Here is a 16319-nt window from a genome sequence, read left to right on the forward strand (position 1 = left end):
GCATACGGTTTTCAATGGAGAGTCAATGCATACGTTTTCCAATACGGTGCCATACGGTTTTCACATAGAAAACGCATACAGGAACTGTATTGCAAAAACGTGGTGTGAATGCAGCCTTATTTGGAGTCTCAGCACAGACACCGACAACTCAAAATTTATGACATATCAAAAGTTTATTTGAAATGACAGGAACATTTTAAAAAAGGGGTACTCCGGTGGAAACTTTATTTTTTAATCAACTGGTGCCAGAAAGTTAAACAGATTTGTAAATTACTTCTATTAAAAAAATCTTAAAGGGTACCTCTCAAATAAACTTTTGATATATTTTAGATTAATGAATGTTGAATAACTTTCCAATAGCATGTTAATGAAAAATATGCTTCTTTCTATTGTATTTTTCCCGATCAGTCCTGTCAGCAAGCATTTCTGACTCATGCTGGAGTCCTAAACACTCAGAGCTGCCAGCCTGCTTTGTCCACAGCCAAACAGGCTGTGAACAAAGCAGACTGGCAGCTCTGAGTGTTCTCCTTTGTGAACAAAGCAGACTGGCAGCTTGTAGTGTTTAGGACTCCAGCATGAGTCTGAAATGCTTGCTGCCAGGACTGGTAGGGAGACCCCTAGTGGTCATTTCTAGAGATGAGCGAACTTACAGTAAATTCGATTCGTTACGAACTTCTCGGCAGTTGATTACTTATCCTGCATAAATTAGTTCAGCTTTCAGGTGCTCCGGTGGGCTGGAAAAGGTGGATACAGTCCTAGGAAAGAGTCTCCAGCCACCGGAGCACCTGAAAGCTGAACTCATTCATGCAGGAAAAGTCATCAACTGCCGAGCCGAGAAGTTCGTGACGAATCGAATTTACTGTAAGTTCGCTCATCTCTAGTCATTTCTTCAAAGTGGAAAATTAAATAGAAAGAAGCATATTTTTTAATAACATGCAATTGTAAAGTTATTCTGCATACATTAATCTATAATATATCAAAAGTTTTTTTGATGAGAGGTACCCTTTAATCCTTCTAGTACTTATTAGCTGCGGAATACTACAGAGGAAATTTTCTTCTTTTTGGAACACAGAGCTCTCTGCTGACATCTCTGTCCATTTTAAGAACTGTCCAGAGTAGGAGAAAAATCCCCAGAGCAAACTTATGCTGCTCTGGACAGTTCCTAAAATGGACAGAGATGTCAGCAGAGAGCTCTGTGTTCCAAAAAAAATAAAATAAAAAAAAAAAAAAGCTAATAAGTACTAGAAGGATTATGATTTTTTAATAGAAGTAAATTTACAAATCTGTTTAACTTTCTGGCACCAGTTGATTTATAAAAAGTTTTCCACCATAGTACCCCTTTAACCTGTTAAGCACCCATGTCGTACCGGTACGTCATGGGACCCTGGTAGTTAAGGACCCATTGCGATTTGCGCAATTCTGTGTCATACGGGTCTATGGTGACCCGGAAAATAAGGGGGAATCGGGGTTGTCCAAGACACCCACAATCCCCTGCTGTTGGTTGTCTAGAAGAGACGACCAATAGCAGATTGGGGGCTGTAGTGTTTTTGTGGAGACAAGCCCCATTCTTGTATCCGGGTTCGCCCCTATTGCAAATTCCTCATTTAGTCCTCAAATGCACATGGCGCACTCTCTGGAGCCCTGTGGTATTTCAAGGCAACAGTTTAGGGCCACATATGGGGTATTTCCGTACTCGGGAGAAATTGAGTTACAAGTTTTGGGGGGCTTTTTCTCCATTTACCCCTTATGAAAAGGTAAAGTTGGGGGCTACACCAGCTTGTTAGAGAAATAAAAAAAAAAAAAAAAAAAAAAAAACACACCCACATGTGACCCCATTTCTGAAACTACACCCCTCACAGAACACAACAAGGGGTATAGTGAGCCTTAACACCCCACAGGTCTTTGACAAATTTTCGTTAAAGTTGGACATGAAAATTAAAAGTGTTTTTCCCCCTGAAATGCTGGTGTTATCACAAATTTTTAATTTTCACAAGGGGTAATAGGAAAAAAAGCCTCCCAAAATTTGTATGTATGGAAATACCCCATATGTGGATGTAAAGTGCTCTGCGGGCGAACTACAATACTCAAGAGAAGGAGCGCCATTGGGCTTTTGAAGAGAGAATTAGGCTGGAATTGAAGGCCATGTGCGTTTACAAAGCCCACGTGATGCCAGAACAGTGGACCCCCCCCCCCCAACATGTGACCCCATTTTGAAAACTACACCCCTCACGGAATGTAATTATTTTTCATTTGCACAGCCCACTGTTCCAAAGATCTGTCAAATGCCAGTGGGGTGTAAATGCTCACTGCACCCCTTATTAAATTCTGAGGGGTGTAGTTTCCAAAATGGGGTCACATGTTGGGGGGGTGATATCTGAGCATTGTAGTATGCCCGCAGAGAACTTTACATCCACATATGGGGCATTTCCATACTCAAGAAATGGAGTTACAAATTTTTGAGGGCTTTTTCTCATATTAACCCTTGTGAAAATTAAAACTTTGGGGTATTTTTACATCCCAATTTAAGGAAAGTTTGTCAATTACCTGTGGGGTGTTAAGGCTCACTGTACCCCTTGTTACATTCCTTGAGGAGGGTAGTTTCCAAAATAGTAATGTTTTTATTTTTTTCTCGGAATCAAATTTATAAGTAAAAGCATCCCAGAGTTATTAATACATAAAGTGATAGAGGTCAGATTTGCAAAAAATGCTCCCGTCCTTAGGGTTATAATGGACTGTCCCCAATGGGTTAATAGGGTTGCACGACTTGGGAAAAATGTGCAATTGTGATTATGGAGGTAAACATTGCGATTTTGATTTGTGATGTAATAAAAAAAATTGTAAAATCCCCCAAGTTCATATCAAATCCCCTTTTTTCATTAAGCCAATTTAATTTCATGTATAATAACTGAACATAAAATAGAGGTGATTTGATATGAAACGGGGAGAAATTAGCTTAATTCCTCCTCCACATTTAAATTTTGTACCTAGTCTGCACACTCTCCGGCATTGTTGCATTGCTCTATGGTGGAGCACTAGGGGAGTGTTTAATTCTGCACAGTGCACTTCTTGGTAAAAATTACAGATTATCTTTATTCTGTTTTAATATACCGTATATACTCGAGTATAAGCCGACTCGAGTATAAGCCGAGACCCCTAATTTCAACCCAAAATCCCAGGAAAAGTTATTGACTCGAGTATAAGCCTAGGGTGGGAAATACATAATTTCCCCCCGTCATCATCCAGACCCGTCATTAACATCCTCATCACCGCCTGTCATCATCCAGACCCTCATCATCATCACCTGTCATCATCCCCTTATCCCCTTATCATCCCACACATTCCCCCTTCATCATCCCCTTGTCATCATCCCCACCCCCCTTCATCATCCTCTTATCATCCGCCCTCAGTGGTCTTCAACCTGCGGACCTCCAGAGGTTTCAAAACTACAACTCCCAGCAAGCCCGGGCAGCCATCGACTGTCCGGGCTTGCTGGGAGTTGTAGTTTTGAAACCTCCGGGGGTCCGCAGATTGAAGACCACTGCGGCCTTCGACATCATCCAGCCCCCTCTCACCCCCCCTTTAGCTCTGTACAGTACTTACCTCCGCTCGGCGCTGGTCCGGTGCTGCAGGGCTGTCCGGAGAGGAGGTCGTCCGGTGGGATAGTGGTTCCGGGCTGCTATCTTCACTGGGGGCGCCTCTTCGCCGCGCAGCGGCCCGGAATAGAGGCGTTGCCTTGACAATGACGCAGAAGTACGTTGGCAATGAACGTACCTCTGCGTCGTTGTCAAGGCAACGTGACTATTCTGGGGCCGGGCCCGAAGCGCTTAGAAGAGGCCTCCCCGGTGAAGATAGCAGCCCGGAACCACTATCCCACCGGACGACCTCCTCACCGGACAGTCCTGCAGCACCGGACCAGCGCCAAGCGGAGGTGAGTACTGTACAGAACTAAAGGGGGGTGAGAGGGGGCTGGATGATGTCGAAGGCCGCAGTGGTCTTCAACCTGCGGACCTCCGGAGGTTTCAAAACTACAACTCCCAGCAAGCCCGGACAGCCGATGGCTGCCCGGGCTTGCTGGGAGTTGTAGTTTTGAAACCTCCGGAGGTCCGCAGGTTGAAGACCACTGCGGGTGGAGAGTTCACTCGAGTATAAGCCGAGGGGGGTGTTTTCAGCACGAAAAATCGTGCTGAAAAACTCGGCTTATACTCGAGTATATACGGTACTACCAATTTGATCTTTTTGGTATTTTTTATTTATTTATTTATTTATTTTACATTCAAGCCATTGATTGTGCGGTTTCATATATTTTCATAGTTCTGGCATTTACGCACGCGGCGATACCAAGGGCAGTCTCCATAGGGCAGTGTTTTACAAAAAGTGTGCTTCCCTCCCAACATGCCTAAATCCAAAGGCTGTCCGGGCATGCTGGGAGTTTTAGTTTTGCAACAGCTGGAAGCACACAGATTAAAAACACTGCCCTATGGGGACTACACTACTACTTGTAATTCTTGCATACACTGATCAATCTTATGCCATAGCACAGCATTGATCAGTGTTTTCAGGACTCCATTGCTACAGCATTACTGGATCGCCAAGCGGACAAGGCGGAGAAAGGTAGTTAACCTCCGCCCATCCTCTCAGCTGATCGGGACCCTGCATGTTTTGCCATGGGTGTCCCGATCAGCTTAACTGAGCTACCGAACTTTTTGGCATTTTAGACACTGCGATTAACTTTGATCACAGAGTCTAAAGGGTTAATGCCAAACATCACCCGGATCGGTGATATCCGGCATTAGCCGGTATGAAGAGAGCTCAGCTTCTCAGCTCTTTTCATATACCCGACGCACGGAGTAGAGGAGACACAGGGAGACTCAATGGAGGGGCCGGGCCACACTGGAGTTGAGCATACCACAGCCTTCGGCTCCCCTTTTTCACCTTATTGTCCCTCCTCTGTGTGCGGCCCACTATTTCTACTCTCAGTAAAGGCTGGGTTCACACCACCTTTTTCAAATACGGTTACCGTATACGGTTTTCCGCTAAAAACGTATGGCAAAAACCGTATGCAACCTTATACAACCGTATGACTCCAAATTAAAACGTATACGGTTTTTCCCCGTACAGTTCTATCCGTTTGCATCAGTTTTTGCCAACGGTTTTGCTATTTTATTGGAATTAGTTTTCCAGCAATTTAATAAAGTTACTATTGTTCTATTGAAATTCCAATCTGCGCATGTGTCAACTCCAAAAACGGATTAGAAAAACCGTGTGCAACCGTATTCTGAAATTCTGTGTACGGTTCTCATAGACAACAATGTTAAAAGAACCGCATACGATTCGCCTACGTTTTTGTCTACGGTTGAAAAATCGGCAAAACCGTATCCGAGGCAAAACGGATGCAACCGTACACAAAATTTGGAATACGGTTCTCTATGCATTCTCTATGCATACGGCTTCGGATACGGTCGTATACGGTTACCGTATTTGAAAAATGTGGTGTGAACCCAGCCTAATTGGAAAAGTTTGAGACAGGCCAAATCGCTACATCTCGCAATCCACAATTATCACGATTCGATTGCGATATACCTTGGAGCCCTAATTTTTAAATAGAAGTATTTAACAGATCTGTTTTACTTTGTCATCAATTAAAACATTTAAAAATAGTTTTACACCGGAGTACCCCTTTAAGCTTACCATAGACCTTGTGATAACTGTCTTTTTCACACTAAGTTTCCACTTTTTTTTTTCCAAAAACATCCCCAAAAAAAAAAAAAGCGCAAAATGCCAGTTTTTTTTGTGAAAACAGCTTCGGACAAAAGTTAGCTAAAACTCAATAGGGATTTATAAAATGCCAAACCCACTTGTCAACCCAAAAGCCACAAAAACTGCATCTTGGGAGTGCAAAATGATAGTGCAGTTTTTGTGAAAAATTAAGAAAAATTTGTGCCAAACTACTTAATTGCTGCTTCTTAAATGAGCCCTTACACTGTCCAATTACTGTCAACATCGCCCACATGAACAATTGCTGGACTGCTTATGTGGCCATTCACTTCCATCACGTCAGCAGCACATTACCTGGTTACAGAGGCAGATGATTCCGCACAATCCCTGCGATCAGCTGACAAATTAGCGTTTTATTATCAACTATGGAGACTTTGGCTATTTTCACTCTGTTTTACAGTGTCCAACAGAGGTATACATCAGAGAACTCCTCAGCGGACACCTATGACAGGTGGCATCAGTCATACGTGGGTTCCTATGTTTTCACAAGTGGTAGAGAAAACATGCCGAGTCTGGTTCATTCCATAAATGATTGTTACAAAAACTACCAAAAACTTTAGCCAAACTGTCTGGTTATAAATTGTAACAAGACGTTCGAGATAAGCCAGGCTTGCATCTGTAGTTGTCAGAATTTTTCTATTTTTTTGATCTGATGCTACTCCATACAGCATATAAATGTAAAACCCCACCACCACACGAAGGGAAGCTAAAATGACGCTGTCAGGTGACTGTGTATAAATACGTATACCGGATGTGCCGGGAGCTTTCCCAACTTCAATGACAAACATGGCATAAATGGAGCCTAACATGATTCTGACTGAAAACCTTATCAGACTAACATTTTTCACATACATTGACCTTACCAGAACGCTCTCCAGCTGTTGCAAAAATGCAACATTGGAGTTGCATTTTTGCAACAGCTAGAGAGCCACATGTTGGGAACACTGCTGTGCAGACCAGGGTAATATAACCGAATGGCGAGTGTTACAGCAATGCACTATTTGTAAGTGTTGGGTAACAAGTCACACTGTCATGAGAAGCTGGACTACACAATCATTACATGACAGATGGGTAGTGACAACTTTTACACTGTCTCATGAATGCCTACACTGGTCAGCTACACTTTACCATTGAGAATAAGTGTCAGAACAAGCATACCGGTCAAAAATATAAAGGTGGACAAGCTTTCAATAGTTTCCATTAGATATGAGCGAACTTACAGTAAATTCGATTCATCACAAACTTCTCGGCTCGGCAGTTGATGACTTATCCTGCATAAATTAGTTCAGCCTTCAGGTGCTCCGGTGGGCTGGAAAAGGTGGATACAGTTGTAGGAAAGTCTCCTACGACTGTATCCACCTTTTCCAGCCCACGGGAGCACCTGAAAGCTGAACTAATTTATGCAGGATAAGGCATCAACTGCCGAGCCGAGAAGTTCATGACGAATCAAATTTACTGTAAGTTCGCTCATCTCTAGTTTCCATGTTAATGTAAGGCCAAACGTGATCACCTTTATATACATATAATTGCATGTAGGGCTGGGCGGTATGATCAATTATGTGTATCATGGTATTTTTTTTAACTCACGGCGGTTCCACGATATATAACGGTATTTTCCCTCCCCCCACCCCCCCCATATCATGTGACCCGCCAGCGCTGTTCTGCCCCCCACCAATCATGTGACCCGCACGCGGTGTTCGGCTCCCCCCCCCCCCAAATCATCTGACCCCTCAGCACTGTTCTGCTCCCCCCAATTAATGATCAGCCCAGCGGGGTACTACTCACAGGTGTCAAGCACTGCCCTCCTCCTCTTTGTTAGGGGCCGCCGGCGATGGAACTCACTGTACGCCAGTGGTCTCCAACCTGCGGACCTCGAGTTGTTGCAAAACTACAACTCCCAGCATGCCCGGACAGCCAATGGCTGTCCAGGCATGCTGGGAGTTGTAGTTTTGCAACAACTGGAGGTCCGCAGGTTGGAGACCACTGCTGTACGCTATATACCTATGCCCGGGCTGCAAAAGATACAGAAAATAAGCTTTTAACTCACCTCGACAGCACGCAGGGGACTGGAATGTGGACAGCCATCAGCCTATCAGCGGCCACAGCGATGTCCCGCCCCGGCAGGTGATAGGCTGAGCCCACTGTCATGTAAGAAGCTCTGGCCGGCTTCTTACATGACAGTGGGCTCAGCCTATCACTGGCAGGGGCGGGTCATCGCTCCAGCCGGTGATACGCCGACAGCTGGCCGGCATTCCAGGGCCAACGTAGGCAAGTTAAAAGTTTATTTTCTTTATCTTTTGCCGCCGGCATAGGGATACAGCGTACAGCAGTGGTCTCCAGCCTGCGGACCTCCAGCTGTTGCAAAACTACAACTCCCAGCATGCCCAGACAGCGTTTGCTGTCCAGGCATGCTGGGAATTGTAGTTTTGCAACATCTGGAGGTCCGCAGGTTGGAGACCACTGGCGTACAGTATAGAGTTCCAGCGCCGGTGTCGGCCCACAACAAAGAGGAGGAGGGCAGTGCTTGACATCTGTGAGTAGTACCCCGCTGGCTGGGCTGATAATTAATTGGGGGGGGGGGGGGGGGGGAAGCAGAACAGCGCAGGCGGGTAACAAAGGATTAGTTCCCCGATGTGTGGACAGCACTGCGCTCATAATACATTCCCAAGGGGGAGGGGCCCAACCGGTATTGCCCTATGGGCTAAAATTCATATCGTGCAGCCCAAAAATTTCAGTATTCGGTATGAACCGGTATACCGCCCAGCCCTACTGTTATCAGTGTATACATGTTTCTCTCTTCCCCCCCCCCCCCCCCCCGTGTGTGAGATAGAGAGAATATGTATATGTTTACAAAAGGTGGCTGCCAGACCCCTGAAGAAGCTCTAGTGAGCGAAACACGTCAGGGGACCTGTAACTGTATTTAAAGCTCTGTATTGCTGAGTTACAGTCACCTGCAGGACTGCAGCCTGCTGGATTGATTTCAATAGTAGTGTGACCACATGGTTGGTTGTGAACTTTCAAAACACTCAACTACACACTGTGCATCATACATGGATAATATACTCCGCAATAATAGAAAGTCGTAAGTTTTAATCAGTTCTAGGATAAATTTTTGCCGGTGGGCAGTTGGTATTGCTTGTTATTATTATACCCTTTACCCTGATGGGGGAGGGATTTTGATTTACAGTGTGTGAAGCATGTCTGTCAAGTATATGTATGGCTGCGTGTAGAGGGTTATATAATAAATATACATGAAAAAATATGTCTAACAATATGTCTGGCTATGATATATACACACACACACACAAATACATTTATATATAAAAAAAAAAGTTTGTCTGGCTAGTATATAACCCCATAAGGACATAGGGTGTACAGATACACTCTGACGTCTTGGTACTTAACCCATTAAGGACGGAGGGTTTTTCAGTTTTTGCATTTTCGTTTTTTCCTCATCACCTCAATTTTGCACCTAAAAATCCATTTAATGGCTTTTTTTTTTTTTTGCGCCACCAATTCTACTTTGTAATTACATCAGTAATTTTACCCCAAAATCTACGGCAAAATGGAAAAAAAAAATTTCTGCGACAAAATGGAAGAAAAAAAAAACGCCATTTTGTAACTTTTGGGGGCTTCAGTTTCTACACAGTACATTTATCGGTAAAAATGACACATTGGCCCTCATTTACTATTGCAAACCAGACATGTTTTGTCAGGTTGTGCACCAGATTCTGCACCAGAATTGAGAAAACCCCGACTATCTCTCCATTTTGCTAAGAAAACCCTAAAAGGGGGCTTGGCCGCCGGGAAAAGGGGGCATGGTCTCCGAAAAGGGGCGTGTTCCTGACATTTTCACAAAAAAACAACATATTTACTAAGGTTTCCACAGAAAATGTGGTGGATTTGAGCTGAGGTAAAACAGACAGATCAGAGCATGTGTAAAAAAAAAAAGCAAAGTGTAGGGAAAGTGGAAAATGTAGGGAAAACCTTAGTAAATACTGTGGAAAATTTGTAGGGAATTAAAACCCACAAAGAAACCTACACAACACTTTGTAAATAAGGGCCATTATCTTTATTCTGTAGGCCCATATGGTTAAAATGATACCCTACTTATATAGGTTTGATTTTGTCATACTTTTGAAAAAAATCATAACTACATGCAGGAAAACTTCTATGTTTAAAATTGTCATCTTCTGACCCCTATAACATTTTTATTTCTCCATGTACGGGGCAATATTAGGGCTCAAAATATTAGGGATGTAAGAAAAAATCGATTCTCGCGATAATCGCGATTTTTCATTTGCCGATACAGAATCGATTCAAAATATTTTTGAATCGATTCTTTTAGGGATGTGGAATTTTTAATAAAACGCACTTTATCTTACCTGCCAACGAGCCCGCGGAGCTCCGGTACAGTCCGGTACAGGTGTTCGGTCCCCGGGCTGTATTCTTCTTACTTCCTGTTAGTCCGGCACGTCACATGGAGCTTCAGCCTATCACCAGCGGAGGCGGGACATCGCTGCGGCTGGTGATAGGCTGAAGCTCCATGTGACGTGCCGGACTAACAGGAAGTAAGAAGAATACAGCCCGGGGACCGAACACCTGTACCGGACTGTACCGGAGCTCCGCGGGCTCGTTGGCAGGTAAGATAAAGTGCGTTTTATTTTATTTTGCAGCCCGGACGGGATAACATGAGAAAAGTGAGCACCGGAGTACTAGATCGCCGCTGTCAAAGCTGACAGCGGCGTCTATTGGGATCTATGAATGCTCCCAGGTGGGCGATATATCGCGATGTATCGTCACCTAGACGGTATCGCGATATATCGCGATATATCGAATCGCCACACTGGTATCGCGATTCGAATCGAATCGCCAAATTCTTGGCGATTCACACCCCTACAAAATATGCTATTTTGTACACCATTGACAGTGCGGTTTAATTAAAGAATTATTTTTATAGTTCGGACATTTATGCGTGCGGCAATACCACGTGTTTATTGGGAAAAGGGGGGTGATTCAAACTTATTAGGGAAGAGGTTAAATGAGCTTTAACTTTTTTTCTTCACTTTTTTTGCAATGTTATCACCCCCATAGGGGACTATAACATGCAGTACATTGATTCAACACACTGATCACTGCCATTGCATTCAGTGTTATCGGCGGTTGATTACTCATGCCTGGATTTCAGGCTAGGAGCAATCAATTGCAGATCAGACGCGCAGGAGGCAGGTAAGGCACCCGATTTTACCGCAATGGTCCCTATCAGCCCGACTGAGCTTCCGGGAAGCTTTTACTTTTACTTTAGATACGGTCATCGACTTTGATTACCGCATCCAAAGAGTTAATGCCGGACATCAGCCCGATCGGCGATGTCCGGCATTAGCCACGGGTCCTGGTTGCTTATAGCAACCGGGACCCACCAGGTATGATGCGCGCTCACCTGCTGAGCACGCATCATACCTCAGGGGACACTTATAGACGTTCATAAACGTTCATATGAGTTAAGGACCAGGGGCGTACCTGTACGCCCGTGGGAATTTCGGTCCCCGCCGGGCAGGGACTGGGATGACTGCTGATATCCATCAGCAGGCATCCTGTGCCAATGCCCAGAGGGATCCTGGAGGCTTTGTAAATGCACATGGCCTGCGATTTCCATTCCAAACAAATTCTCTCTCCAAAGGCTCAATGGCGCTCCTCTTCTGAGCATTGTAGTGCGCCAGCAGAGCACTTTATGTCCACATAAGGGGTATTTCAATTATTTGTAACCCCATTTCTTTTATTACCCCTTGTAAAAATGTACAATTCCTTGAGGGGTGTAATGTCTAAAATAGTATGCCATGTGTTTTTTTTGCTGTCCTGGAATCCTAAATGTGACATGCCCCCCAAAAACCATTTCAGCTAAATTTGCTTTCCAAAAGCCAAATGACTCTTCTGAGCATTGTAGTTTGCCCGCAGAGCATTTTACATCATAACATAGGGTTACAAATTTTGGGGGGCATTTTCTCCCATTACTCTATTTGGGGGGGGAGGGAGAATGCACTTTAGTGAAAAAAACTCATTTACACATCCGACTTTAACGAAAAGTCGTCAAACAACTGTGGGGTGTTAAGGCTCACTGGTCCCCTTGTTATATCCCTTGAGGGGTTTAGTTTCCAAAATAGTATACCATGTGGTTTTTGTTGTTCTGGAACCATAGGGGCTTCCTAAATGTGACATGCCCCCCAAAAACCATTTCAGCAAAATTCACTCTCCAAAATCACCCACAGAGCATTTTACATCCACATGAGGTATTTCCTTACTAGAGAAAAATCGGGTTACACATTTTGGGGGGCTTTTTCTCCTTTTACCCCTTGTAAAAATATAAAAAAAACTGGATCTACAAGTGTACATCTGCAAGTGTATTTTGATTTTTTTTTTCATTTTGCTGCTATTACTGTGAAACACCTAAAGGGTTAAACTTTCAGAATGTCATTTTAAATACTTTGAGGGGTGCAGTTTCTATAATGGGGTCATTTGTGGGGTATTTCTAATATGAAGGCCCTTCAAATCCACTTCAAACCTGAACTAGTCCCTGAAAAATTCCGATTTTGAAAATTGTGAAAAATTTGAAAATTGCTGCTATACTTTGAAGCCCTCTGATGTCTTCCAAAAGTAAAAACATGTCAACTTTATGATGCAAACTAGGGATCAACCAATAATTTTTTAGGGCCGATACAGATAATCGGTGGAGGTTAGGGCCGATAGCCGATAACTTCGGGTTACAGGTAATTATAAAACCGGAGATGGGGGAGGCAATGGGGCCGGGGCAGTGCGGTTGGGTATATCGGTATAAGTTATCGGCTATATATCCCCGCGACACCGCTGCAGATCATTGATTTAAAGCGGGTGCTTTAAAACAATGAACTGCAGTGGCTTTTGCGGTGCCATAGGCCGCCGCCACCCACTTCTCTCCCCCTGCCTGTCCGGGGGTCCTGAGTCCTATCACTGCCACTGCTCCCCCCCCCACCGCGCCCCCCACACCGCTCCGCGCCCCCTACCGCCGCAGCGCTGCGTCGCACCCCCAACCGCACTGCCCCGGCCCCATTGCCTCCCCCATCTCCGGTTTTATAATTACCTGTTCCCGGGGCCCACTCTACATCTGGCTCCAGTGGAGTCATCCTCCTGAGCTGTCACTGTGCGCACTGACGGTGACGTCACGTCGCGCACGTCACTCGTCATTGCGCTCAGTGTAACGCAGGACGCAGCAGGAGCCAGAAGTAGCGTGGGCCCCGGGAACAGGTAATTATAAAACCTGGGATGGGGCTTATTGCCAAGGTAATTGCCGATACCGATAATGCCCAAAATCGTGATTATCGGCCGATAATATTGGCCAAACCGATAATCAGTCGATCCCTAATGCAAACATAAAGTAGACAAATTGTATATGTGAATCAAAATATAATATTTGGTATGTCCATTTTCCTTCTAAGCAGAGAGCTTCAAAGTTAGAAAATGCTAAATTTTTTATTTTCCTCATCAAATTTAGGAATTTTTCACCAAGAAATTATGCAAGTATCGACACAAGTTTACCACTAACAAAGTAGAATGTCATGAAAAAAAAAATCTCGGAATCAGAATGAAAAGTAAAAGCATCCCAGAGTTAATGCATAAAGTGACAGTGGTCAGATGTGCAAAAAACACTCTGGTCCTTAAAGGAGAACTCCGGAATAGGAAAATTGCCCGTCATACTCCCGGCAGTAAAAAAATAGATACATACCTTCCTTCGCTTCCCCGGTGCCTCCAGTAACCCACTTCGGTCTCTGCCGCGATCCTCTTCCTGGTGGTCAGCGAGTCATACTGCGCTCAGCCAATCACCGGCCACAGCGAAGTCTCGACTCTGTGAGAGATGTTATCGGCCCTGTCAGCAGCTGTCGTTTTAGTGAAGAGTTGTGAGTCATAAAGTGTTCTCACACTGCCGCTCAGCCTATCGCCGGCCGAGTCGGGACTTCCCTGTGGCCAGTGATTGGCTGAGTGCAGTATGACTCGCCGACCGCCAGGAAGAGGATCGCGGTGGAGACCGGAGTGGGTTTGCCTCGGAAATTTTTATATATATATATATATATATATATATATATATATATATATATATATATATATATATATATATATATATACACACACACACACACACACACACACACACACACACACACACACGGTCTGGACAGTATAAATGTATTGTCCTGAGGCCTCCCCTGTCAGCTGGACTTGTTGACTGGACTGAGTAGTGTTTACCCATGTGGCTAGAGACTGCATGAGTATATACCTGCCATTACCTACACATATAGATATTTTTATATCACAACCTCACGCATATACCTGCCTGTGTGTGCGCATGTGTTATATACACACACACACACACACATGTATAACTAACTGTATAGGCTTGCATGTATACTTGCCATTAAGTTATGCAACACCTGGAGGCACCCTGGTTGGGAAACTCTGCATTAAGTACATGCAGTCTCCCACATAGCTGCAGTTACACACATATATAAGATTGTATGTAAACATGTCATGTAATGGAAGGTATAGATATGAGGCTGTAGAGTAAATTACACACACACGTATATATATATATATATATATATATATATATATATACATACACACAAAATGACCAGCATATACAGTGTGTGTGTGTGTGTGTGTGTATTATATATATATATATATATATACATATATATATATATACACACACACACACACACACACCTGTGTAATGACAGGTATATCCCCCATGCAGTCTCCAGTGTATACAGCCACACTAGTAAACACAGCTCAGGCCACACAACAGGTCCAGCTGACAGGGGAGGCCTCGGGCCTATAAAGTAACATTGTCCCGAAGTTACTGGGTGCAGACTGGGGCTAGAGTGTGCGGAGAAGCCGCAGACATGTCTGACCTGTGACCTAGCAGGGGGCTGTCACTTCATGCCCCAGGGAGCAGGCCCAGGCTTCCCACAGGGCCTAATAAGCAAGGGCCAGGAAGCAGCGATGTATCTGCGTTAGAGGAAGCCCTCCCCTCCCTTCCTTTCCTCCATACCCAGCACCACTATCGGAAGGTGCCCTGCGCCCCTCATAGGACAAGTTACCCCACCGGACGACGGACGCCTTCCCAAGCAAACCCCGTCACCTCCCAGCCCCCGCCTTACGTCAACACGTAAAAGTAACGAAAACACAGAAGCCCATAATTACCTTAAAAGCTAAAATACCCCAATCCAGTCAGGCGGGAAAATTGCTCAGCAGTATAGGCGACTTTTCAAGATGGTGGACATATCAACTCTTGCAAACCTCCCCCTCCTCCTTCAGGGGACGCCTTCGGCCAATCACAGAGGAGACACGACCTTCATTTTTAACAAGTGAACGGTGATTGGACGAAGGCGCTGTCAGTCAAGAACAACCGCCTTGTTGTGCAACTAGGACGGTCGAGGGTAGGATGGCGTCGCTGTCAATCAAATAAAATTGCGTGACGAAGATTATCGGGACCTTATTGGTCGACGTTCGATGGAGTCAAACTTGAACTCTGCCAATGGCCCGTTATGGCCGACGCGGCTACAGCCTCCCAGGCCTTAGCAACAACGTTGTGTTATGGTGATTGACAGCTATCGTAACCAATCGCTTGACGAGAATTTAACACAGGCGCCAATTAAAATCAGTAGTTGAGAGTACAAGTAAACCAATGGCGAGGTTGGGAAGGCGGGGGTGGTTATGGTGCTGTATCGGGGCAGACGTGAGGGGGATGGGGGTTCCCGTCGCTTGAATAGTCACCGACCACCATCATATAGGATAATAGTAACAGCTGAGCTGTCTATATGCGAGCACTGCCTAGGCTGTACCATTGAAATACGTGCAGTGGGACTTCGTGTGAGAAGGACGTAGGGCTTCGTAACACCAAGATGTGGGAGGGAGAGCAGTGAGCTCTGAGTGGGGAATTAGCTCAAATGGTAGAGCGCTCGCTTAGCATGCGAGAGGTAGCGGGATCGATGCCCGCATTCTCCAATGTTTTTCTGTAGTATCATTTTTATTTTGGTTAGGAATAACGTGAATTGTTTGTACAATCGGACTTGTTTGGTCACTATGCACACTATACAAACTGTATAGTGAAAAACTATACTGTGACAACATTATTCCTGTACTGTGACATCACTTTGTACATTGTTCCTGTACTGTGACATCACTTTGTACATTGTTCCTGTACTGTGACATCACTTTGTACATTGTTCCTGTACTGTGACACCACTGTGCACATTATTCCTGTACTGTGACATCACTGTGTACATTATTCCTGTACTGTGACATCACTGTGTATTATCCCTGTACTGTGACATCACTGTGCACATTATTCCTGTACTGTGACCTCACTGTGCACATTATTCCTGTACTGTGACCTCACTGTGCACATTATTCCTGTACTGTGACATCACTGTGTACATTATTCCTGTACTGTGACATCACTGTGTACATTATTCCTGTACTGTGACAGCACTGTGTATTATCCCTGTACT

General features: G+C 44.6%; 1 protein-coding gene and 1 non-coding gene across 8 annotated transcripts in view; one reads left to right on the forward strand and one right to left on the reverse strand.

The window, feature by feature from the left end:
* The window catches only part of PPP6R3 (protein phosphatase 6 regulatory subunit 3), a 136407-nt gene extending 120964 nt beyond the window's left edge, over positions 1–15443 (reverse strand). For 2 of the 7 annotated variants that reach the window (XM_056526731.1, XM_056526732.1), the window contains exon 1: positions 15010–15443. The gene's annotated coding sequence lies outside the window, so the exon portion shown is untranslated. The remainder of the gene's footprint in view (positions 1–15009) is intronic. The other 5 variants (XM_056526730.1, XM_056526728.1, XM_056526733.1 and 2 more) reach the window with 3 other exon arrangements.
* A 297-nt stretch (positions 15444–15740) lies between these two features.
* On the forward strand, positions 15741–15813 carry TRNAA-AGC (transfer RNA alanine (anticodon AGC)). The gene has a single exon. It is a non-coding gene; the product is annotated as a tRNA-Ala (tRNA).
* The last annotated feature ends 506 nt before the right edge of the window (positions 15814–16319 follow it).

This window comes from Hyla sarda, chromosome 6 (assembly GCF_029499605.1).
Source record: "Hyla sarda isolate aHylSar1 chromosome 6, aHylSar1.hap1, whole genome shotgun sequence".
NCBI lineage: Eukaryota > Metazoa > Chordata > Amphibia > Anura > Hylidae > Hyla > Hyla sarda.